Source organism: Sander lucioperca, chromosome 5 (genome assembly GCF_008315115.2).
Source record: "Sander lucioperca isolate FBNREF2018 chromosome 5, SLUC_FBN_1.2, whole genome shotgun sequence".
Classification (NCBI taxonomy): Eukaryota; Metazoa; Chordata; class Actinopteri; order Perciformes; family Percidae; genus Sander; species Sander lucioperca.
Genome location: NC_050177.1, coordinates 32,698,077 through 32,724,296, shown reverse-complemented (window position 1 = coordinate 32,724,296; position 26,220 = coordinate 32,698,077). Strand labels below are relative to the sequence as shown.

At 37.8% G+C, this 26,220-nt stretch overlaps 1 protein-coding gene and 2 long non-coding RNA genes across 3 annotated transcripts in view; 2 read left to right on the top strand and 1 right to left on the bottom strand.

The window, feature by feature from the left end:
- The window catches only part of LOC116038066 (NACHT, LRR and PYD domains-containing protein 3-like), a 1,733,742-nt gene that overhangs the window by 194,543 nt on the left and 1,512,979 nt on the right, over positions 1-26,220 (top strand). The gene's annotated exons all lie outside the window — the stretch shown is intronic.
- On the bottom strand, positions 1,488-12,163 carry LOC116041177. The gene is made up of 3 exons (XR_004102861.2): positions 12,081-12,163; positions 8,388-8,392; positions 1,488-1,498 (listed from the first exon to the last, which is right to left on the bottom strand). It is a non-coding gene; the product is annotated as an uncharacterized LOC116041177 (long non-coding RNA).
- On the top strand, positions 21,283-23,533 carry LOC116041102. Its single transcript, XR_004102842.2, has 4 exons — positions 21,283-21,598; positions 21,711-21,782; positions 21,913-21,996; positions 22,123-23,533. It is a non-coding gene; the product is annotated as an uncharacterized LOC116041102 (long non-coding RNA).

The following is a 26,220-nucleotide window of genomic DNA, read 5'->3' as shown; positions in this document are numbered from 1 at the left end:
CGCACACGCACAGCCTCTAGGTACACTGAAGATGAGGCAGAACAAGGGAGTGGTTTTCTCCCGGAGAGCTTAGCCAGACTAAGTTTAATTGCATAGGTGGATGGGAGACTAATGACAGCCTTATGGAACTAAGTCATCGCAGTTTTGCCTGTAGAGATAATCCAGTGCAGTCTTTTTTCATGTAGTTGTTACGTTTTGTCTTTAGGGGGTACAGCTCAACATCTTCTGTCTATCTCTGTCTGTTTGCCACAGTTTCTGCTGTGCGGTCCTCCACCCCCTCACACACACACACACACACACACACACACACACACACACACACACACACACACTGTTAGAGCTGAGATGAGGTACGGTTTGAAAAAGGTGTGAATATTATAACCCACGGCGAGGGATCATTACAGCGAGCACTTCAAAGATTTGGGCCAACTTTTCCTTCCATCCCTTTATTATGACCTATCCTATTACAGAAACCCACATTTCTTTGTTTTTACCATTTGTGTGGCTCACTCATATATTTATCTGTCTTATTTTTAGTCCCAAACACGCCCCTGACAGGTACGTGCACTCTCACTGATGTGAGATAATCCTTGCATACAAGTCAGGACTCAGCACGTCCAGTGGGGACAGACAGAACAATGCATCCAATGCTGCCCAGTTTCAATGGTGAAAGACTTGAGGGGAGTGATTTGAGTCAGAGGTATTGACTGGTAACTGCCGAGAGGAGGAGGGCTTCGGGGGCCATTTCTAATCCACGCTGACCTACTCTTATCACGCACAGCCAAGGTCAAGAGTCTAATGAGGATGGGACGCCATTAGAGCAATTAGACGGAACTACCTTGTTTCTGGGGCATGCAAAGCCACGGGAGAGAGAGGAGGAAGACAACTACAGTTAGAGACAGGCTGATGATCTGCCCAACAGCAGCCTCTATCTCTCTCTGTCTCGCTCTCTCGCTTTCTGTCTGTCTGTCTGTCTGTCTCCACCCTCTCCACCTCTCCTCACAATAACACAGGGGGAGCACTCAGAGGCAACAGCACAGTGTTGCAACAGTGACACTTGGTGGCAAACACACTCCCTGACAGAAAAAATGGCTGCAGGCATTTTTACATGAACACATCACTGGTTAGTCCGAAGAGATAATAGTGAAGTGGAATGTATTATAGGTAGCCCACACTTTTTTTTTTTTTTTTTTGGGGGGGGGATCCTTCAAATTCAGATGTATATTTAGTTGTTTATACCAGAAATTTGCTCATTGTGAATGTATGAACATGAGCAATTGTTTCCAAATAGCTTATAAAATATAGAATATGTGAATTATATTCCAAAGCACAAACTGAAGAAGCTTCCATGGATAATGACCACATTTGTAAAGCAGAAACAATGAGTTGATTCATTCTCTAAATTCTTAATCAATTAATTAACTGATTAATCCCTAATGAAAACTATTATTAACCGTAGCCTTAAAACCTTAAAAAAACGCACAGCGAAAAGCACAATCTGTAGACGCTTCCCTGATAATGAATGAGAGACCAGCTCATGACCATTTCTACAGTACATTTGTCTGAAGTTGTGCCTTATAATAAATTATTCATTGCTCAGATTTAAATTATATTACATGAGTTACTTTATTATAAGATATTGTTATTGGGTGCAGTTTCTTAACCTCAAATAATCCCAGTACAACCATGTCATCGGAGCTGTTTGTTGGTGCAGCATCACTGCTGATAGATGGACACTCTTCGTGCTTCTGATCATGGAGGACAGAAACCGCTTACCAAAGCAGACAACACTGTCCTGGGGGCATAAGAATACATTTGCAAGCTGGCAGCAGCTAGAACACAGTAATTTCCACCTTTGGTGGTAGATTTCTGATGGGACAAGCAGCCCCGGATTCCAGGCACCATGTGGAGGAAGTCCAATCCTCAGAGCACTTGGAGAGCTACTTTGATAGAAAACTGGATTACTGTCATGCAATGCATGACATGCCTGAGCAGACTATTCTTGTTGAGTTGAAAATAGGCTTCACAGAGGCCAGTTTGTTCCTCAGACAGAAATAGTACATTTGGTTGTGTTAAACACAGTGTTGCATGAATATTGTATTACTACCTTTAATGCCTAGGATCTGAAAGGTACTGTTTAGTAAATTATGACGGACTTCTATTTTCAAACTACAATGACACAATCTAATACATAATGAGGTAAGCTAGTGAGCTAACCTTGCTGAAATTCTTAAAAAAATAAATAATGAAATATGATGAATAAATGTAATTAGAATTGTTGCTGTGTGTTCCATTTTCTTGTTTTTCCAGTTTACTAAACTTGGATTCACTCTTTGGTTCCACCCACTGAGGTTTATTTTGCCAGTCAATGAGATTATTTCTGACTCCAGAGCAGCTTTGAAATGTTTGAATGACTAAAGCTCCCACCGATTATAAGAAAAGTGGACTGTGTATGCTCTGTAGGGCTCCAAATAATGACTATTTTATCATTATCAGTTTGTTTAGTCCATCATTAGAACTCTAGAATGTCAAAAACGTGCACAAAAGAAGAAGCAAATCACATCTGAGTTGCTGTAATGTAACCAGCAAATATTTAGCATTTAATGCTAGCAGAATGGCTAAAAATGGTCAAAGGTCAACATTTCTAATTGTCTAATACTCTGGTTTATGACCTTATACCTGCCAATAGCATTTAGCTCTCTGGTTTATGACCTTATACCTGCCAATAGCATTTAGCTCTTAGCACCTCTGTGCCTAGGTACTCACAGAGTTGCTGCTGTGGCTGTAGACTCTTTAGAATGTGTTGATTGTAAAAATTACTTAGAGGATTAATCAATTCATTTTCTTTTTAAGTCGATTAGCTTTCTATTGATCGATTGTTATTAAACCAGTTGGTTCAGCACTAATCCCATGCCTGTCAGACTTGAGTCCATAAGCTTTTTTGACAGGATTTAGGGTGTTTGTTGGAAGGGTGCAGTATCATTTTCAGGGGACACACATTTCTGAACAAGTTGGTGAGAATTGAGAAAAGCCAGTGCTGCCGTGGGGGATGAACCAGACTCACTCAGGGTAGTGGTGGAGAAAATGATATTTGCAGTCTGCTATTATGGACAATGTCCTCCACCTTCTCGATGACAAAATGTCAATGCGATGGCGCACTTTCATTCGAGGGCTCTTTCCACTGAGGCGTGCCAAGAAGCACTTGAGGAGTTCGTCTGACTGCCCTCCACTACAATGCCTCCTCCCTCAACAGCATCAGCCGAGGCCCTTCCTTCCCCTTTATCTACTTGCCTGCAGTCTGTCATTTAGTTATTTCTCCAATGGGCTGCAATGCTATTTCATCCTGTCGCACACACAAATCCAAAGCTTCTACACCCCCAAACACAAGCTCTGGCCCCATTTGTTGGACTTAGTGGTGCTCTTGTTCTTGTTTGTCCCTCCTTTATTATTCCTTGTTTTTTTATGCAGAAGCCCCTTGTGGAACCACAAAGTGATATTCACTCACATAATCATTCATTTATTCACTTATTCATACACACACACACACACACACACACACACACACACACACACACACACACACACACACATGATTAGTCAATCTGCACCCTAGTGCCCATTAGGGGCATATGGTACAACTACAGACAACACACTGAACCAGCATCACTCACTCTCTGCGTCTCGTCTGTGACACTGTGTCCTTGTTTGTAGCTGTGTGTATTGTCTGTGAAGCTCCTTGTCACAGATGTTTTTTTTCTGGAAATGATTTAGAAATAAACTTGACTTGACCCACCATTTGTCTTATCCAGCTTTGGAGGTTGTTAAGAGCTGTTATGGCTCGGTCTCTCTCCTCTTCCCTTCATTCACCCATATCTGAGGAGGAGCCGAGCGCCATCTGTCTGTACATCCAATCAGCGGTTAATCTATACATATTAGTGAGAAATATGCCAATATGTCAGTTAGTCAGTTATTAGTCTTACAAATTGTTTATTGATTATTCTTCCTATTGCTGTTGGCTATCTATCTATTTATTTATCTATCTATCTATCTATCTATCTATCTATCTATCCATCCATCTATCTGTCTATCTGTCTATCTATCTATTTCAATCTAATATATTTGGCACATTTTATTTTCAAGCCCACTTGAGATTTAGCAAATCATTTGCAATAAGGTCACTAACTATTATATAATGTTGATGATGCATTAACAACAACAGAACAAGGAAAGACACAAAATGACAACGACATCTTTATGACATTAAATCATAGGTACAACAATACTAAGAGTCTACAGCCATTAGGCGCAGTGTAGTCTATATCTACGACGTTTCACTTCTGTGTGCTGTGTGGACTAGCCAGGCACTCCTTCGCAGTGCTGTGGGGGAGGTTCTGGCAAAGCGAGACTAGGCTCAGAGGTACTTTGAGCTAAATGCTAACATCAGCATGCTATAATATGGAAAGGTAACGCACAGCAAGGGTTGTAGTGAGGTGCTGATCACTGGAAGTAGACTTGAAAGTAGGAAAAAAAAGGGTTGCACACTCTGGCTCCATATGCATCTAAATAAAAAAAGAGTAATGCATGTGTGTGGATTTTTCCTACTTTTTCCAGGAGCATGCTAACATGCTCCGATTGACATATATATACAGTGCTGCTCATACGTATTCATACCCATGCTAAAGTTGACTAAAAAGAGGAATAAAAAAATCATCTTTTGGAAATTGATCTTAATGCCTTAATTAAAAAAATGAGGAACAATCCGACCTTTTAAGGACATCAATTTTTTTTGTGAATGAATAATGTATTGTAAATAAATAAATGTTCTTCCTTAAAATACAGGGGCCATGATTACACATACCCCTATGTTAAATTCCCATAGAGGAAGGTAGATTTTTATTTTTAAAGGCCAGTTATTTCATGGATCCAGGATACTATGCATCCTGATGAAGTTCCCTTGGCCTTTGGAATTAAAATAGCCCCACATCATCACATACCCTTCACCATACCTAGAGATTGGCATGGTTTTATTTCAGTTAGCCTAATAGCTAACTGAGATAAGATCCATATCAATGCAAATCAAACCAGCTATTAGGCTATTAGGCTTTTCACAAAAAAAATTGGTGTCCTTAAAAGGTCGGATTTTTCCTCATTTTTTTAATTAAGGTATTAAGATCAATTTCCAAAAGATGATGTTTTTATTCCTCTTTTTAGTCAACTTTAGCATGGGTATAAATACTTATGAGCAGCACTATATATATATATATATATATATATATATATATATATATATATATATATATATGTGCCAATAATTGGACAAATTAAAATTTAGACCTGATAATTATTATTATTATGATTCATCCCGAGGTGGACATGAATGTCTGCACCAAATTTCATGTGCAGTCTTTCTAAACGTTTTCCCATTTCACTCGAAACCACAAATGTCAAGATCCTGGTGGCTGTAAGGGAATAGTCAGGGGATCACCAAAATCCAAAGGAACCATGAATATGTGTATCAAATTTCATTGCAATCCATCTGATAGCTGAGGTATTTCAGTCTGGACCAAAGCGGTGGATCAACTGACTGACAGACAGACAGACCGACAGACGGACTGGCATCTCCATCCCTGGAACTACGCCGCCAGCGTGCATGGCTAATAAAAATAAACGTTTCAGGCAAAAGCAGCTTGATTTCAAATGTAAAACAATTCTTCAATAATCTTGTGATAAAGGAGATTCACACAGACTAGTCTTGCATTCATCAGCATTCAATACATCTAACTAATCTGTCTGTGTAAGTCTCTCATTCTGTTCATATTCCCGTGTAAATGCAGTTAAATATTTGAGAACTGGATTTTGGTTCAGTTTTTCCAGCCTGTTGCATCTCAAACCGGGTGCCAGGCCATCGGGACAAATGTTTGCACAAAATGGCAAAGGACAGCCTCTCAGACATCACTAGTTTCACACAGATGATGGATATGCAGAGTTGTGCAGCTGATCTGCATTACCAATCTATGTTTAACAACACTTGGCATGAAGCAATGTGATGTTGGGGGGGTGGGGGAAGAGGGAAAGATATACAGTCTTTAACACCAGCAGCTCAGAGTTCAGTACTTACCTCATGTTGTAGTCAGTGTTGACATTTGTATTATTAACTATGACAGTGATCATCATTTTGTGCAACTCGTGCATTTAATTTTTGTGCGCAGGTTTTAAAAGAACTTCATTAAGAAAAAAAAAAGGAGACATGAAATAAAATGAAACTGGACTCACAATATATTTACATGACAATAGCGATGTTTAGATAAAACTAATAAACATTTAAAATTGGAAATCTTTGGGGTATGTTGAAAGTGCTTTTAGAATTACAAAAACATCTTCTGACCCTTCAAACAAATTTGCATTTATGTGTCCATGCATAGCTGTATTTGTGCATAAACCATTCCTTAATTTACTGCCCATGCCTCCACACAAGTTCATGCATGGTCAACCATAGAAACTGTCTCCTCTGTCGACTTGTAATCAGCCCTTTTTTTTGTCTCCTGATGATTTTGAAAGCCTCCTCTTCTAACACATTTGCATTGGGAAGATTTCAGATTGTGGGCGGTGCCAGATTGCCAGCACTGAAGCTAGACAGCCTCTCAACATATGTGGAGGTGTGGCGACTGAAAAGGGATATGTTTCACAATGTTGTAACATAAGCTTCACATTGGCCATTGCTCCATGAGAGACTGTTTAGCAGCGAGTGAAGAGACTAATTCTAGGTTACTTTTGTAACGGGGGGAACATCATGGCCTCATGGAAAGAGTACTAGCAGCCAGGAAGGTGTTAAAGGAGAACTCCGGGCAATTTTTACGTTAATCTTGATCGCTATACTTTTTTGAGTACTGTCTATAGCAAAAACCACGAGCCGAATTGGTGCTAGCAACATGGAGCTTCTGTAGCTAATGCCCAGAGCTCCCGTTAGCTAAAACGGCAGTTTTAGCTAACGGCCGGCGTCCCTGCCTCTGCTTCCTCCCCGCCCTCCTGGCTTCACGCGGCCGACAACAATCCAACGAGCGCCCGCTGGTCTGGTGGATGTCTTCCAGAAGACCGTTCAAGCCTTCGCCGCGAAAAATTGTATATTATTTCCCCCTCAAAAATAGGTAATTGAGCACTGTAGTGGTTATGACCATATTAGTGACTATGTTACATGAAAACGGACCAAATTATGTTTGGGTCCTGTACAGTAAAATAGTGTTTTAGACGGCTAGCTGTAGTCTCGCTAAGTCCCGTGGGAATTCAGTTGTAGCAGGAAAAAGGTAAATAGTAGTGTGCAGGTTGGAGGAGCGTAGTGTGTGAAGAGTGAAGATCGGAGTTGTTCACAAGGGAAGAAGTTTGGAGTAACGTAACTGGAGAATATAGAAGATACTGAACACATGGAAGAGGCGTTTGAGTTTGATGGTCGTCCTTATTTATTCAAACCCGAGTATACAGGCGAAGAACTAGCATCACAAGAGTTGGAAAGAACGAGACAGACAGAGGGGCAACTGGCAGATGAAGCATCTGCTTCAAGGACACGGATTTCGGGCAACTGGTGGTGTTTGTGTGGGTGTTGTGACCCAATGCCTACCGAGGAAGAAAGCCTGTGCTGTAAAGAGTGGGATCTCATACAGCCAGGTAACGAAAACTGTGTCACCTGTACAGAGGAATTTTCTATTTACCTTTTTCCTCCTACAACTGAATTCCCACGGGACTTAGCGATACTACAGCTAGCCGTCTAAAGCACTATTTTACTGTACAGGACCCAAACATAATTTGGTCCGTTTCCATGTAGCATAGTCACTAATATGGTCATAACCACTACAGTGCTCAATTACCTATTTTTGAGGGGGAAATAAAATACAATTTTTTGCGGCGAAGGCTTGAACGGTCTTCTGGAAGACATGCACCAGACCAGCGGGCGCTCGTTGGATTGTTGTCGGCCGCGTGAAGCCAGGAGGGCGGGGAGGAAGCACAGGCAGGGACGCCGGCCGGGCATGCTAGTCCGGCTAAGGAAACCACAACGATCGACACGGACAAGACTCCTACTCACCAACGCCAGATGGATTGCACACTAAATGGATATTTATGTTACAAATACACACGGGACTGCATCGTGATGATTATTACCGAAGCCTGGCTGAACACACTCACTCAACCCAGACGGCAGCTAGCAGCTAACAGGGTATGTGAATTTCAACAATGGCTAAGTTGCTAAATGTATCTTGTTGTCATGTAAGGGCCCTGTTCATGTTGCACAGACATTTTAATAGCATTTTGAGTCTGTTAAGAGGCACAAAGGCACTCTTTAGCTTATGCCCCCATAACTGCCGTTTTAGCTAACGGGAGCTCTGGGCATTAGGTACAGAAGCTCCATTTTGCTAGCACCAATTCGGCTTGTGGTTTTTGCTATAGACAGTACTCAAAAAAGTATAGCGATCAAGATGAATGTAAAAATTGCCCGGAGTTCTCCTTTAAGGTTCAGAGACGTGTGCCCTGACAATACACTGAAGATTTCAGTCCTGTGAAGATATAAGACGTAATGTCTGTCTGTCAAAGTGCTTGAGAAATATTAATCTGTGTTCAGGGGCCTCATTTATAAAACCGTGCGGCAGATTTGCGTCAAAAGTGGCGTACGGACCAATGTTATTATAGTTTTGCATTTTTCATTAGTTTTTATTTTTATTTCGTTTTGACTTTTTGTTTTCAAATTCAGTTTAGTTTTAATTAGTTTTTAAAGCGGGTTTGCTAGTTTAGTTTATTTTTTGAAAATGCTTAGTTTTTGTTTAGTTTTTATTAGCTTTAGTCTTAGTTTTAGTCTTTTTTTGTAATATGGGTTATTGTCGGGGGATTCAAAAAGGTCAGAAAAAGTATTGTGTAATAATAACTCAACAAAAACATCATACAATTTTAGAAATATGTATTCACAATGTATTCAACAATAACACCAGTACATAAAATGTAGCCTACATATGGTCATAAATATGTAAACAGTCTACACAAGACGCCGCATTACGTGCAAAATGTGTAAGTGACGTGTTCCAGGAAAAAAACCTAAATAGCCAACAGACTAAAGAAGACAGCCATGAACAGGTATTTTCAACTTTGGTTCGAGTAAAGTGGAGAACTTTTTGAAGTCAATCGACTCACACAGTTGTGTAGACATCCCAGTATCAATACACATATTAACCCACGCTTCCTCCCGCTTTTGGTGTTCCTGTGTATGTACTAACCAGCAGCTATCGGGTTGCCGGTGAAAGCCTTCCTGTAGTGTTCTCTCTCCTGCTGTTGTCTCTGTCATGCTGCCTGGCCCTGTATCTATACATCCATGCCCTGTACCGGGGTTAGCTTCTGTTTCGGGGAAATGGGGCTTTGCTTTCTCCTTTACCTTGTTAAGGTAAGCTAGGTTAGCCTCCTAGCTTGTGTGCGCTTCTCAAATGTACTTTCAAATTCGTGGGATTATTCCCTGTAATAAATTGTCCACATATTTTACCACCTTCCACTGCAAGGCACTTGCTTTTATCTGACACAGTCATAATCAAATAGGTGCCGCTTTCTTCGTACTTTCGGTACCGCTATGATGCCAGGCGAGAGGCATGGACTATGTTGTGTTCAATTTGACGTGGAATGTCGGGATTTCTGGGTTCCCAGTCGGAAACTATACATGTCTACTGGAAATGTCATGGTCGGAAAGATATAATGTTATTTGCTCTATGAAAGACATCTACAAAGACGAAAACTAAGGACATTTACTCGATTATTTTATTTTATTTTAATTAGTTTTGCAAACAGACATTACAGTTTTAGTTTAGTTATCATTTTTTTGTAATGCCTCGTTTTTATTTTTATTTCAGTTAACGACAATGTGTTTTCCCACCTAGTTTTCATTATTTCGTTCGTTTTCGTTAACGATTATAACCTTGGTACGGATGAAACATAGGACGTGCCTATGCACAGAAATATTTTGATTTATAAAACGCCGGTTTCCTACGCCGGTTTCCTACGCCGGTTTCCTATGCCTTTTTCCTACGCCGGTTTCCTTTAACTCTAAATGTGGCGCAGCTTTGGCGGCTTCATGTCACACCCATAGTTGCTTATAAATAGTCAGTGAAACGCCCCTGATTAATATTCATTTATTTTCTTTTTGCAAATATATCTCAATTTAAATTTAAAATAGTATCTTTTTATTTATTTATTTTTTTCACCGCAGATCGCTCAGACAGGTGTTAGGCTATTAATTGAAAGAAAGGCTTTGTGAATTCTTCGGAATTCACAAAGCGGAGCAGGTTTAGTTGTCGCCAGCTGTCCACGAGCAGTTAAACTAGCGCCGCTGGATCTCTCCAGTTCATTGGTGTTAGCCTTTGCCTCCCTCAGTCCTGGCCCTGCTTGTTTTGGCAGTGACTCAGCCCTCGTCCCACAATGTTACACTTCTCAAATTAACATTTTATATGATGGCAACATAGTGTGGGAGTGTGATAAAGCTTGCCAGCACAGAAATGAAGCAAGCTGGCACTGAATGCACTGCTAGCTCTCTCTCTTTCTCTCTCTCTCTCTCTCTCTCTCTCTCTCTCTCTCTCTCGTTTTGTCCCACTGCAACAACCTTGAACCAGTTTGTTAGCATCCCAAATGAACAGTGACGGTGTTGAGATTTGAATAGCATAAATAAATAAATGAATGAGCAAACAAACCAGCACAAGGCCGACACCGCTCTAGTGGCAATCTGAGGGTTTCGCTCCCTGTGTAATGATCTGCAAATAGCTGGCTGCGGAGATAAAATTCAATTGAAACTACAAACTGTAATTGACGGCCACATGGCAAATAGGCTGTTATAATTTCAACCAAGAGATTTGCCATGCACCTGGTAAAATCCAAACACTTCAAGTCAATAGGACTGCTGGGTCACATCATAACAAGACCACATGTTTCCTCATTTTTTTTGCCTCCCTGCTACATTCTCTTCAGGGAGCAGTCCCAGAAAAAAATACAAGTTGTAATGTAATGCAGGGTACGTAGGAAGAGAAATAGGTTTGATGCAGTGGTATTTATGTTGTGGGAATTTTAATACAAGCTTATTTACTACTAAATTATAGTAAATGTACAAGACATGCAACCTTTCAATTGCCTTGACTGATGAATTTACCTCCTTGAACACTGATCTATTTGTATTAACTTTTATCTCTCTTTATTTACTCATTGTAATACTGAGACAAGACCTTAAATTCAAGCAAATTAGCATTGTACTTTCATCAATAGCGTTTGAAATTTGCTCAGTTGTCGTGGAGATGGATCTGTTGACATGCAAGCTCAGTCCTTAGGGACTTCCTGCCCATGTTGGGTTCAAAGTGATGTAGTTCATTCTTGACCTTTGAAAAAGTATTCTGAGAAAACAATCCAAACTACAGGTCCAATTACTAGGTTTTTCTGGAGCTTTCAACCGTATCACATTCATTTACCATAGTGCAAGTGAATTGTTTTGTCATGCTGGAGTCAATACCATCTCTGCTTTGCTGAGGAATCTGATGTATAAATTCGTCGTCTGAAGGCTTCTTGTAACTCCATCATTTCTTATCCTAGGATCAGTGCTGTGCGATACCAGTCACCTATGTGGGAACGCTGGTATAGCTGTCTTCTTTAATTTGTGTCTTTCCTTTTGTGTCTGTCCTTTTAATTGTGTTGTATGTTTTTGAATGGACCTTGAGTCTAACAATAAAGCTATCATCCTCATCATCTTGGTCTTGAAAAGCTGCAGCGTTTATTGACTGCCACACGGTAACCTATAGGTATACTGTACATTTGCAGTACTGCCGGATTGCAGATTATGGGGATATGTTGCTTTTTCACCATGGTAACAAAAAAAAGATCCATACTGTCACAGCCCTGTCACAAACTAAATAGAATGTTACTTTGGGAAATGCAATTAAAGCAGGACACAGCCTGATCACACACAATGCATGTGTCTAGTTTTGCGACGAAGCTATTAATGGATAAAATCCAACGCTGAACTATAAATCAAAACCTGCGGCTTAGGTATCTATGGAGGGATTCCTATCCATAGATACAGAACAATAGATATGACATGACGTCATAACAAATGGCATAACTGTCCGCCATCTTACTAGGGTACTGTTTACAATTGTCACCTATTGTAGTAAGTATGGTTATCAGCTGTGCAGCACCTAACTGCTTTACCAGAAGGACCGAAGAGACCCAGGAAGCTGGCATCACTTTCCACATGTCAGTAGGAGTAGATAGAGTATTTTTTCTCTTCTTTTTTTAACTATAAATACAGAAAAGTTGGTGAACTAGCTAGCTAGCTAGTTATGTTACCTAGCAACTGTTAACGGACCGGCTGAGATGTCAGTTATTGGTGATTGCTAGCTAGCTCTCAACAGCATTTATGAACAGCAAACATTGTTTTAGTTGATTTATTTTTTTTAGTTGATTGATTTTTGACCTCAAATAAGACATTTAGTAACGTTAACGTTATAACAGTTTTTTTGAATACGTCGTTAATATTACCCCTACATTGACTGCTGCAGCTGATTTCACTCAATCTGTGTTAAGTTTTCAATTAAATTGAAGTTAACCACAAGTACTCTTCTTTACTCCTAAATCTCATTTTATAATATCTCAAGACAAATCCAGCAAGCTAACGGTACGTTAAAATGTAACGTTACACATAGAGTAAAGTGTTATGGTTTCGTACTTTTCTGTTGTCTGTATTGTTTGTGTATGTTTTTCCTGTGTTCTCTGTCCTCCCTTGTGTTTAGTGTTGTGTCAAGTTTCTGTGATTAGTTGATGTCATGTTTTCTGTCTGCTTTTTCTGTTTCCTGTTTTATTTTGATAGTCTGTTTTCTGCCTTGTCTTGTCCTGCTTTACTTTGTGTTTTCCCGCCTGTGTGATTGTCTGATGTGCTCCACCTGTTCCCCAGCCCTGGTGTCACCTGTCCTGCGTCTTCTCGTTACCCAGTTTATTTAGCCCCTGTGTTTCTTTTGTCTCTTGTCAGATCATTTTGTGTCCTGGTGCCGTCAGTTTGTGTGAGTTTGTGTGAGTTTGTGTGCTCTTACCAACCTATCCAACTGTGGACTTCGGCATCGTTACACATCCACCAACAGGGGACGTCTCGCCAACAGGGGACATTTTTCAAGTCCCCTGTTGGAAATGCTTTAAATCATGATAAAATGATGTCTAAAACCATCTGGTGATTTTTTTTTAATTTTAGCCAAGTGGGGACATTTATGTTTGTGAGTGTTAAAGCCATACTCGGCACTGCCCCTGCTGGTTGGAGCAGGGATTTTTACCACTTATTCACACACGCCGTTTTCAACACTCCTCCAAGGTGTGAATGGCTTGCAGCCCCAGACAGCCTGTCAGACTGTAGAGGGTCTCTAAACAGGCTACTTAAAAAAATAAACTAGTTTCTAGAAACATAAAGTTTTTGTAACAAAACATAAAGGCACAACTTTAGTGGATGTTTAGAAGTTTCAAGTTTCTCATTTTAATAAAGAGAAGGCAAGAGAGTAGTATTTTAGAATCTAAAAAAAGGAAGAAAAATAACCACCACAAAATTAGAATTGAAATGGTCATCATGAAAATCTTTTTTTTTAATTAATCACCCAAGCTGATTTAAGATCAGTAAGGACTAGACCTTTTCAATGTAATTGTTTAAACAATCTACACTACTGTATGGAACAGAAGTAGCATTTATGAAAAATAATTGACCCATGCAGGTTCTGTTTTAGAGAACAAACTTGAAACACCATTGCAAGAACAAAGTTAAAACACCATTGCAAGATAACGTTTTCTTTTTTCAACTATCCTACACTTAAAACCTATATTAACACACTCACTAACCCTAAGTACATGTCTAATTCCTGTAATAATTCATTTTATGTTTAAATGCATGCATCAATGGATATTTCTTTTGTGCACATTTCTTATAGTTACATTTCTGACAATCTCAATGTACCGTCTTCATAAAGTCCTTGAATTTCATCATTTCAGGACAGGGGAATGTTAGTCTAAATGTTGTATGACAATCTGGCTATTTCACATTAGCAACCCTAAAGCTCAAGGTGTAAAGGCCTAACGACCATCATCTGATACTGGTAACCCTTCCCCACACAGATAAGGCCTTTCAATCTCATTTATAAATGAAGTAACATGTATGAAAAGAAATAAGCACAATTCATAATACGGATAAAAAAGGATAATCTCAGTATGTACATTATAATATTAACACATTATAGATAAGCGTATTAAAGAACAAATGAAACATTAATAACTTTGATTAGGAATTACATACTAATGTGTAAGTATGTCGGACAGTTGAAAAAAGAACTTTATGTTGCAATGGTGTTTTAAGTTTGTGCTCTAAAACAGATTGTCCCCACTTGGCCTCTATTAAATGACAGAAGTCCCCTGTTGACTAGTGTGCTGAGACACTAACACTCCTGTATGAGTCCATACTGTACATTAGTTCAGTAAAAGACAGTATCAGTGTCAGGAGTAATATGACAAGTTTGATAGATAAGATTTAGTTAAGTTTCATAAGGTTTTTCTCATTAGTAAATGTTTAGATAACATTTTCTTTTTCCAACTATCCTACACTTAAAACCTATATTAACACACTCACTAACCGTAAGTACATGTCTAAGTCATTATGTGTTTAAATGCATGCGTCAATGGAAATGGTCATCAGTAAGATCATTTCTTTTATTGTTTTAATCAATCACCCAAGCTGATTTGAGATCAGAAAGGACTAGACCTTTTCAATGTAATTGTTTGCACAAGCTACACTACTGAATGGAACAGAAGTAACATGTATGAAAAAGAAATAAGCACAATTCATAATACTGATAAAAAAGATAATCTCAACCAAATAATGATAATAATTCTTGTAACCCTTGACAGCTTCTAAATCAATGCTTTGTAATTGATATAATACTTTAGAAATGGGGAATCCATCATTCATGAAGTATGAACATTATAATATTAACATATTATAGATAAGCGTATTAAAGAACAAATGAAACATTAATAACTTTGATTGGGAATTACATACAGTTGAAAAAAGGGTTATGGTTAGGGTTAGTCCCCACTTGGACTCTATTAAATGAAAGAAGTCCCCTGTTGACTAGTGTGCTGAGACACTAACACTCCTGCATGAGTCCATACTGTACATTAGTTCAGTAAAAGACCCAGACAGCCTGTCAGACTGTAGAGGGTCTCTAAACAGGCTACTTAAAAAAATAAACTAGTTTCTAGAAACATAATGTTTTTGTAACAAAACATAAAGGCACAACTTTAGTCGATGTTTAGAAGTTTCAAGTTTCTCATTTTAATAAAATCAAATGCTACAGAGAAGGCAAGAGAGTAGTATTTTAGAATCTAAAAAAGGAAGAAAAATAGAAAAATAACCACGACAAAATTAGAATTGAAATGGTCATCATGAAAATCTTTTTTTTAATTAATCACCCAAGCTGATTTAAGATCAGTAAGGACTAGACCTTTTCAATGTAATTGTTTAAACAATCTACACTACTGTATGGAACAGAAGTAGCATTTATGAAAAATAATTGACCCATGCAGGTTCTGTTTTAGAGAACAAACTTGAAACACCATTGCAAGAACAAAGTTAAAACACCATTGCAAGATAACGTTTTCTTTTTTCAACTATCCTACACTTAAAACCTATATTAACACACTCACTAACCCTAAGTACATGTCTAATTCCTGTAATAATTCATTTTATGTTTAAATGCATGCATCAATGGATATTTCTTTTGTGCACATTTCTTATAGTTACATTTCTGACAATCTCAATGTACCGTCTTCATAAAGTCCTTGAATTTCATCATTTCAGGACAGGGGAATGTTAGTCTAAATGTTGTATGACAATCTGGCTATTTCACATTAGCAACCCTAAAGCTCAAGGTGTAAAGGCCTAACGACCATCATCTGATACTGGTAACCCTTCCCCACACAGATAAGGCCTTTCAATCTCATTTATAAATGAAGTAACATGTATGAAAAAGAAATAAGCACAATTCATAATACGGATAAAAAAGGATAATCTCAGTATGTACATTATAATATTAACACATTATAGATAAGCGTATTAAAGAACAAATGAAACATTAATAACTTTGATTAGGAATTACATACTAATGTGTAAGTATGTCGGACAGTTGAAAAAAGAACTTTATGTTGCAATGGTGTTTTAAGTTTGTGCTCTAAAACAGATTGTCCCCACTTGGCCTCTATTAAATGACAGAAGTCCCCTGTTGACTAGTGTGCTGAGACACTAACACTCCTGTATGAGTCCATACTGTACATTAGTTCAGTAAAAGACAGTATCAGTGTCAGGAGTAATATGACAAGTTTGATAGATAAGATTTAGTTAAGTTTCATAAGGTTTTTCTCATTTGTAAATGTTTAGATAACATTTTCTTTTTCCAACTATCCTACACTTAAAACCTATATTAACACACTCACTAACCGTAAGTACATGTCTAAGTCATTATGTGTTTAAATGCATGCGTCAATGGAAATGGTCATCAGTAAGATCATTTCTTTTATTGTTTTAATCAATCACCCAAGCTGATTTGAGATCAGAAAGGACTAGACCTTTTCAATGTAATTGTTTGCACAAGCTACACTACTGTATGGAACAGAAGTAACATGTATGAAAAAGAAATAAGCACAATTCATAATACTGATAAAAAAAGATAATCTCAACCAAATAATGATAATAATTCTTGTAACCCTGGACAGCTTCTAAATCCCTGCTTTGTAATTGATATAATACTTTAGAAATGGGGAATCCATCATTCATGAAGTATGAACATTATAATATTAACATATTATAGATAAGCGTATTAAAGAACAAATGAAACATTAATAACTTTGATTGGGAATTACATACTAATGTGTAAGTATGTCGGACAGTTGAAAAAAGGGTTATGGTTAGGGTTAGTCCCCACTTGGACTCTATTAAATGAAAGAAGTCCCCTGTTGACTAGTGTGCTGAGACACTAACACTCCTGCATGAGTCCATACTGTACATTAGTTCAGTAAAAGACAGTATCAGTGTCAGGAGTAATATGACAAGTTTGATAGATAAGATTATTTAAGGTTTCATAAGGTTTTTCTCGTTTGTAAATGTTTCTTGCTCTGTCTCTGCAGAGGAAGATCAGTACTTTACCAGACAGTCTGCTAATGACATGCAGGAGTGTGAGTGTCTCTGCACACTAGTCAACAGGGGACTTAAGTCATTCAATACAGTCCAAGTGGGGACAATTTGTTCTGTTTTTAGAGGTGTGTGTATTGTTGTTCAAATAAAGATGGGACTATTGAAACACAAATGTGCAGTCCCCTCATAACTATGTGAAAAGATCATCAGGCCATCTCAAAGTGCTTACAGCTATTGTTGTGGAAAAAGGCTGGGAGCCCAGGTATATCTGGCTTTACATATGTTAATCACAGTTGAATAACATGAATGGTGATTCAATGCAGGTGGACCAGACAGATATGCTTCTTCATTTCACTAAGGTTTACAAGCAGTGGAATACTCACTGGAAATATTACCTATGCATACACCAGCTTTTTTTGTTGTGCACTAAATAACATTATTAAGTGGTTATAATTCAATTTTAGCTTTTACCACCATGTCTGAAATATACAATAACCCTCATTTACGAAACAAACCTACGACAGAAAACAAGCGTAAAACTGGCGTGAGGTCATTTCAATGCAAAGTTCTGCATTTATCAACATGGACGTGAGTGGAGGCTACGATCGAATCTCACGTCAAGTTTAAACTTTATAAGTCACTATATGTATTTGACACTTATTTACTTTGTGCATAAAAAACTAACAAATTATATGCTTGAATGATGTGAGGCAGGGGCCTGTTTCACAAAGCAGAATATATAAATCCAGGATAACTGGTAAAGCGAGGCTTGACCTAGTCTAATCTGTGCATCCTGTCTTGGTGCGTTTCACGAAGGCCAAGCCAGGCTGAGGAGGAGCGACTAGGTCGAGCCAGGTTGAGGAGGAGCGACTAGGTTGAGCCAGGCTGAAGTAATTTGGATCGATGCGCGTTCACGGCTTTCCTTAACAGACTGCAAGGTCGATAACAGATTTATTGATGCTAAAATGGAGATATATGCATTGTTCATACTTTACACAGAGTGAGCAGCAGCATAATCCCTTATCTTGGTTTTGTGAAACAGGCCCCAGGGCTTTACTATTAACCTACTCAGTAGCATACAGATTTTATAAAACTGGCTCCACATTAATGAACATAGCATTACAATGCACATTGGTGCATTGTGATAAAAAAAACACATTCTATTATATTTTTTAAAATATAACCCTTTAAAAGGAGCCATTCTGCATAATCAGTAGACAACTCAAACTTTTGATACTTAAAGTGCATTGTGATGATAAAACTTCTGTACCAGTCAGTAACATTTTGTATTTTGTATTTTATAAGTGACTTTTGTATTCCAAAAATAAAATGCATTTCACCACTGGTCAACATAGACTCTCACTCTTCTTCTTCTCTGTTGTGCACAGTGGCAGCAAAAAGTGCTGCTAAGATGTGAGTGACTTGGAGTGTGAATATGCGCCACTAGATCTGGTCATGAAATGTCTGTGAGGGGTTTTCTGTAGCTGAGGGAGGTAGTTAGGGCTTTTCACTTTCTACACATCTCATAGCCAAGATGTTCTAGTCAAAGAAGACTGACACTCAGACATGGCAAAAATAATTGCATGTGTGTCATTTAGTACACCACATAAAAATTGTTTGTGTTAAAAGCCTTTTAAAATATCATTGAATAATTTTAAAACCACATGAATTTCCCCTTGCGGGATAATAAGTTCACTTTGACCTTTGACTTCTTTAAGTTGATTGTGTGTGACATGGTCTTTAAAGCAGTAGAGCTTTTTGCTCTCAGTGGCTCTATATGTCTGACTAATTGACCCTACCTGCAGTAGGAAATGGACAGAATGGAACAGAGTGAAAGAAGTCGACTCCAGATCTAATCTTACCCAACTGCCCACTTTCCTTATTAATTGGTTGTTCATCTATCTTTATCTGATTGGCCAGACACATACACAGCTGCAACAAAAAAGTAATAAGAAAGTAATTAAATAAATAAAAATAAAAAAAACAAAATGTCACTATTTAGATGGAGAATGTATTTAAAAATGCAAATATTCTATTTCAAAAGAGCGTACACTGGTTATTCCATAATGTTTGACCATATTATTTGACTACTCACAAGCATAATACTTACAAAAATAAATCATTGTGTCTATGTTAATGCATGAGTTGTAACTGCATGTCTTGAGTTAAAGTGTAAATTTCGACTGGTACCTTTCTGTTTCTACCACAACCTTTGTTCAAAGCCAGACCTTTTGAATTACTACCTCAGCTAGAACTAAATTAGAGCTATGAATATAATTCCTCATTTTATTTGATCGAACACAGTGACCAAAGGGTTTCAGGTTAAACATTTGGACATTAGTAGGAACGAAAGGGTTGTTGTACATGTCAGACATCTTAAACTTAAACACCTATTTTTCTTTCTTCATTTTTCCTAAGTGAGAATTCCACTGCTTGTAAACCTTAGTGAAATGAAGAAGGATATCTGTCTGGTCCACCTGCATTGAATCACCATTCATGTTATTGAACTGTGATTAACATATGTTAAGCCAGATGTACCTGGGCTCACCCTTTTTCCACAACAATAGCTCTAAGCACTTAGTAAAATCACTGTCCAGTTATCTGGTGGGGTACCATGGTAAGCCAATCAGAGGCAAAGTATGGCGGGTCATGCATTTGCCAACCAATGAAAAGAAACATCTCGGCCAGGATTGTATATATATTCTAGCCTGTTCAAGGTTCTTTTCTAACTTTGGCTTTCGTTGACCACTTTGCAAGGGTTTGGAGGACAACACCTTGAGCTTGTTCTACTTGTTTCATTGCTCTTTTCCACTTCATCTACAACAATCTTCCACCTATTTTGTACCTACGGATTCAGGCGCATTTCACCTCTTCCTTTAAAAAAAAACTATGCGGATAAAGTGAGAGGTAAGTTCCAAATTTTTACAAATTCTTCTTGCATGGATAAATCAAGTCAGTCTGTTGGTAAAACTATGTTGTAAAAATACTGATAGCTGAATATCCTTTTATAAAGTCATTCAAGTTATCATGCCTTTCATCACTTACTGTATAAACTATCACTTTACATTGTCTTGTTATAGGTCATATAGTTAATCGTGTTTTTCCCCTTAAATATTTCACAGAAAAATGAGACCAAAAAGGGTTTGCCCTGAAAAGGACGCCTTGCACTTCATTGCTTCTGGGAAAGATTAAGACATATTTCAGAAAAAACTCATCAATGAGGAGAAAGGTATGTTAATACATTACAATATACAATTCTCTTTTCAATACTACATGCAGGCACAAGGTTTTTGGTATTTGGTACTAATCTTCTCATTTGAACTAACAGCAGGAAAGTCATTTTAAGCAGGACAGATTGAGTTATGTGCAATTATATATTAAGCATTTTCACTTTCTGTAAACCCTTAAAGTGACAATGCATATCATCATCATCAGTGCTATAATTGTTGAGATAGTTTTTGTTGTTCATTGTGGTGACAGTTGCAGTTATGTTTAATGTAATTAATAAATAAATATAATTGACTTATTCAGTTTCATGATCTATTTTTCAGGTCATGGAGTAATCGCCGCCATAAACATTGAGCAGGGAGATTTCTTGCTTGAGTATGTTGGAAGACATATCACTGGCTTGGAAGGAGAGGCCCTGTTCAAAGAGTACTCAGAGAAAGATGCCGCATTTCTTTATTTCTACTCCTTTCAGGAACAGACTTTCTGGTAAGAACCGTTGAATGAATGTTCTTACTATAATTTAACTGTGTTTAATAATATTTCTAAACTGTAAAATGTATTTCCTTATTTTTTGGTATGCAGTGTTGATGGCAGTAAGACTACAGCAAGACTTGGACGATTCATAAATGATGACCATATAAAACCGAATAGCAAAATTAAAATAGTAAGTAACAGTCAAAAGTCACTCTGCCAGCATTTTTTTCATTATTTGTTTTAATCACAACATACATATATTGCTAAAACTACTGTTGTATTTTACATTACTAATGTGAAATAGAATAACTGATTATAATTCTGATTTTTGTGCCTGTGCTTATGTGACCAACAGATACTGGATGAACAGAAAAGCCCACATCAGTGTGCATTTGCAATCACAAAAATAAACGCCGGCCACAATGACCTTGTTTTCAACATAAACATGAAGATCGCAAATGGATGCAATGCCACAGAGATTTTCCCAGGACTTTTTCACAACTGCCTCGTGGCAGTGAAACGAGTTGCCAAGCATATTTCCCAAAAAGAGTTGGAAATGGCTCATTACTTGTGTTCAGACAGTTCAACTTTACAAGCAGAGCATCTTTCTATTTGCCCTGCAAGATGGAATAGGCAAATTCAAAGGAAAATCTCTGGAAGAAATAACACCCAACATCAACTGTAAGTAAATGATTTAAAGAATCCCTCTACTTGTTTTTAAATACTTTAACTCATAATGGAGAAAAAAATACCTTTTCGCTTTTAAGTATTCATTTTAAACATTGTGTTGCAGCTGAGCAGGACCTGAGCGACTCAGATGCAGAGGAAGTCCAATCTGAGCAGACTGCAACACCAAGTCAAGAAGGTAAGATTTTCTTCTGCATGTAGTGTTTTAATGGCAAGAAAAAAATATGTCCACTAAATGCAGCCTGACTTTCAATTATTCAATCACCTATTGAATGTGTAAACATTGAATTGCATCAATGTGGTTTCAGGAAACTCAGAGGGTGGACATTCAGATCACAGGGCTGCTACCTCAAAGAAGAAAACTGGGGTCATAAAAAACTCAAATCAAAAGGGTGAGTTTTTCAAATGAATCTAAAAAATATTGTATACATGGAGAACTCTTGACATTTGTTGACAAAAATGGTTAGTCATTTCTATTCATCAATTTATTCACTTGCTCTCTTTTGTTTTATGTATAGAGAAACCAAGAAGGCCCTGGTCACAGTCTGAGAGAAAAATCGTGGAACACCATTTCAAGGACTTCCTGGAGGAAATGAAGCTCCCTGGAAAAGTAGACTGTCAAAGATGCTTAAATGAAAATCAGACTCTAAGGGACAATGGAAGAGACTGGAAAACCATAAAATACTTTCTGCACAACAAAATAGTATATATCAAAAAGAATGTGTGCCAAGAGCGTTAAGACCAATAAAACTGTTGGAAAAAATGTTGTTGTACTGGATAGTCAGGATCCTGTATTGGAGACTGCACTATTCAGTAGGAAAACACACCTCAACGCATCACAACGTCGAAGTCATCCACAAGCGACAGCAGTCAGCGGGAAAGAGGAAGTCGGCAGCTGCCTTCACTCTCCTACCCATCGGCTCTATAGCCTAGTTTCTAATGTATTAATATAGTGTTTTTAAAAAAACAAAGATACATTTTTACATGTAGTAAGCATTTAGCCTCACGCTAATTTATCAAGACTCGAGTAGGGCTTCATCGCCTCCTGCCTTCAGCCTCTCCAACCATTTCAGTGCCCTGTCGGAATCGGAACTAGTAGCGGCCGATGTGGTTCGCCGGGCTCGCCTCGCTTCAAAGCCGACTGACCAGCCGTCGTCACAGAAGAGGACCGCTGCCTCGCAGCTTAAGCTTGTAAGAGAAGCGGTAGCCAGACGATCCGGTGGCCTGCACTGCCTGGATCGGCCCTAATGACAACGTTTCTCAAAAACAATCTCCCCAACCGACCGGTAAGCAATCTTGCTCTTCTTTTCCATGTCCATCTGTAACCGACACTGACTGTTTTGCTCCTGTCACCGGCCATCCACACCCCCCCACCCCTCGTACGCACCACAGTAATTATTGGTGACTCCATCACCAGAGATTTAACGTTTCATAATGCTGTCACACACTGCTTTCCTGGAGCCAAAGTTATGCTATTATAATTCTAGACTGCCGGGGAAGTTCCTTCCTTCCTATGACACACTGAGCTGCTCTCTCATCTCTGTTTTCATCTGTTTCCTTTTGTGTGCATCGTTGTCCCAGAAATACATGTTAGTAACCTAGCTCCGGGGAGTTTACTCCCTGGAGTCTTTATATTTTTTCTTCGCAGAGCTACGCTGCAATGTCCGGTCGTGTCCTGCTACGTCCTGCTGCGTCCACTGCATCCACCCATGCTCTGCTGTGCCATGTTACATCCCGCAACACCCTCCTGTGCCCTGCTATGACATGAACTACAACGACTACCTTGTAGTCACTGTTCCATTATCTTTATTATGACTGCCACTGTCTGACACCGCCTATCTAGAGGTCTGCCGAGGTTTCTTCCTAAAAGGGAGTTTTTCCTCGCCACTGTCGCAATAGCCACTGCTAATACTTGCTCTTAAAGGAATTACTGTAATTGTTGGGGCTTTGGAAATTATAACTAGACCTACTCTATCTGTAAAGTGTCTCGAGATAAATCTTGTTATGATTTGATACTATAAATAAAATTGAATTGAATTGAATTGTTGGTTGTGTGCCGTTTACTTAATTCAAACTCCATTTTACAATGCTGTACTATTTGACAGCCCTCAAAGATGCCTTATCTATTCACCAGTTAATGTATAACAGAGATTATAATTATAAGAAGAATTTGCCTGTTACATCACTGCAGATTATTTTTTTTCTGTACATTTCTTATAGTTATATGTCTGACAATCACAATGTACCGTCTTCATAAAGTCCTTGAATTTCATCATTTCAGGACAGGGGAATGTTAGTCTAAATGTTGTATGACAATCTGGCTATTTCACATTAGCAACCCTAAAACTCAAGGTGTAAAGGCCTAACGACCATCGTCTGATACTGGTAACCCTCCCCCACACGGATAAGGCCTTTCAATCTCATTTATAAATGAAGTAGCATGTATGAAAAAGAAATGAGCACAAGGAGTAATATGACAAGTTTGATAGATAAGATTTAGTTAAGTTTCATAAGGTTTTTCTCATTTGTAAATGTTTAGATAACGTTTTCTTTTTTCAACTATCCTAAAAGATAATCTCAACCAAATAATGATAATAATTCTTGTAACCCTTGACAGCTTCTAAATCCCTGGTTTGTAATTGATATAATACTTTAGAAATGGGGAATCCATCATTCATGAACTATGAACATTATACTATTAACACATTATAGATAAGCGTATTAAAGAACAAATGAAACATTAATGACTTTGATTAGGAATTACATACTAATGTGTAAGTATGTCGGACAGTTGAAAAAAGAAAACTTTATCTTGCAATGGTGTTTTAACTTTATCTTGCAATGGTGTTTGAAGTTTGTGCGCTAAAACAGGTTGTCCCCACTTGGACTCTATTAAATGACAGAAGTCCCCTGTTGACTAGTGTGCTGAGACACTAACACTCCTGCATGAGTCCATACTGTACATTAGTTCAGTAAAAGACAGTATCAGTGTCAGGAGTAATATGACAAGTTTGATAGATAAGATTTAGTTAAGTTTCATAAGGTTTTTCTCATTTGTAAATGTTTAGATAACATTTTCTTTTTCCAACTATCCTACACTTAAAACCTATATTAACACACTCACTAACTTTAAGTACATGTCTAAGTCATTATATGTTTAAATGCATGCGTCAATGGAAATGGTCATCAGTAAGATCATTTCTTTTTTTAATCAATCACCCAAGCTGATTTGAGATCAGAAAGGACTAGACCTTTTCAATGTAATTGTTTACACAAGCTACACTACTGTACGGAACAGAAGTAACATGTATGAAAAAGAAATAAGCACAATTCATAATACTGATAAAAAAAGATAATCTCAACCAAATAATGATAATAATTCTTGTAACCCTTGACAGATTCTAAATCCCTGGTTTGTAATTGATATAATACTTTAGAAATGGGGAATCCATCATTCATGAAGTATGAACATTATAATATTAACACATTATAGATAAGCGTATTAAAGAACAAATGAAACATTAATAACTTTGATTAGGAATTACATACTAATGTGTAAGTATGTCGGACAGTTGAAAAAAGAAAACTTTATGTTGCAATGGTGTTTTAAGTTTGTGCTCTAAAACAGATTGTCCCCACTTGGACTCTATTAAATGACAGAAGTCCCCTGTTGACTAGTGTGCTGAGACACTAACACTCCTGCATGAGTCCATACTGTACATTAGTTCAGTAAAAGACAGTATCAGTGTCAGGAGTAATATGACAAGTTTGATAGATAAGATGCAGAGGAAGATCAATACTTTGCCAGAGAGTCGTGAGTTGAGACAATCCTCTATTTTTCGCAAGGATGAATGCTAAGAAAAGCACATATAAATTGTGTCATGGGGAAACAACACTTAACTTTTTTACCTGCAATATTAGTCACATAACGTTTATTTTTATTGGTGAACAGACAAGATGAAATGACATTTGTCTAATGATTCAGGATTGCAACACTGGAACTGAGAATTTGCATGAAGCGGAAGGCACACTGATATATTTCTCAATAACTAAAGAAAAAGTAAAAATTAACTTGAATTGTATGCTAATCTTTAAAATGTAACTTTAAAAGTATATTATATATAAAGGAACCTGATAAAATCAATGTTGTTGCTAGTAATTCAGTCCTTGATATAAGTGCATGCAGTCAAGGCACTTCTGATTTGCAGGTAAAACAATGTTTATTCTCTATTTAAGTGGCCTGATTATTTCTTAATATTTGTATAACAGAGAAATGTTTGAATAAAGTTGAATCATCAATCTTTGAAATAAACTAAGTAGTGCTGTAAACAAACAATCATTGAAAGAATAGGTACAGACAGTTTCACTTCAGTGAATGGAGGTCCCCTTTTTAACATACAGACATCGCTTAACCCACAAGTCCCCTCTTGGCAATTTTTAAAAAAACATAAAAAAGCCTATTTTCAGTATTATAAAAAAATCTTAAAAGTAAATGTCCTTTTCTATTTTTGTATTTTTTTAAATGACCAGAAATAGAAGTCCACACTTGGTCGGTGTAGCCTGATAGTCCCTGTTGGTAACATAGACGTATGTGTGTGTGTGTGTGTGTGTGTGTG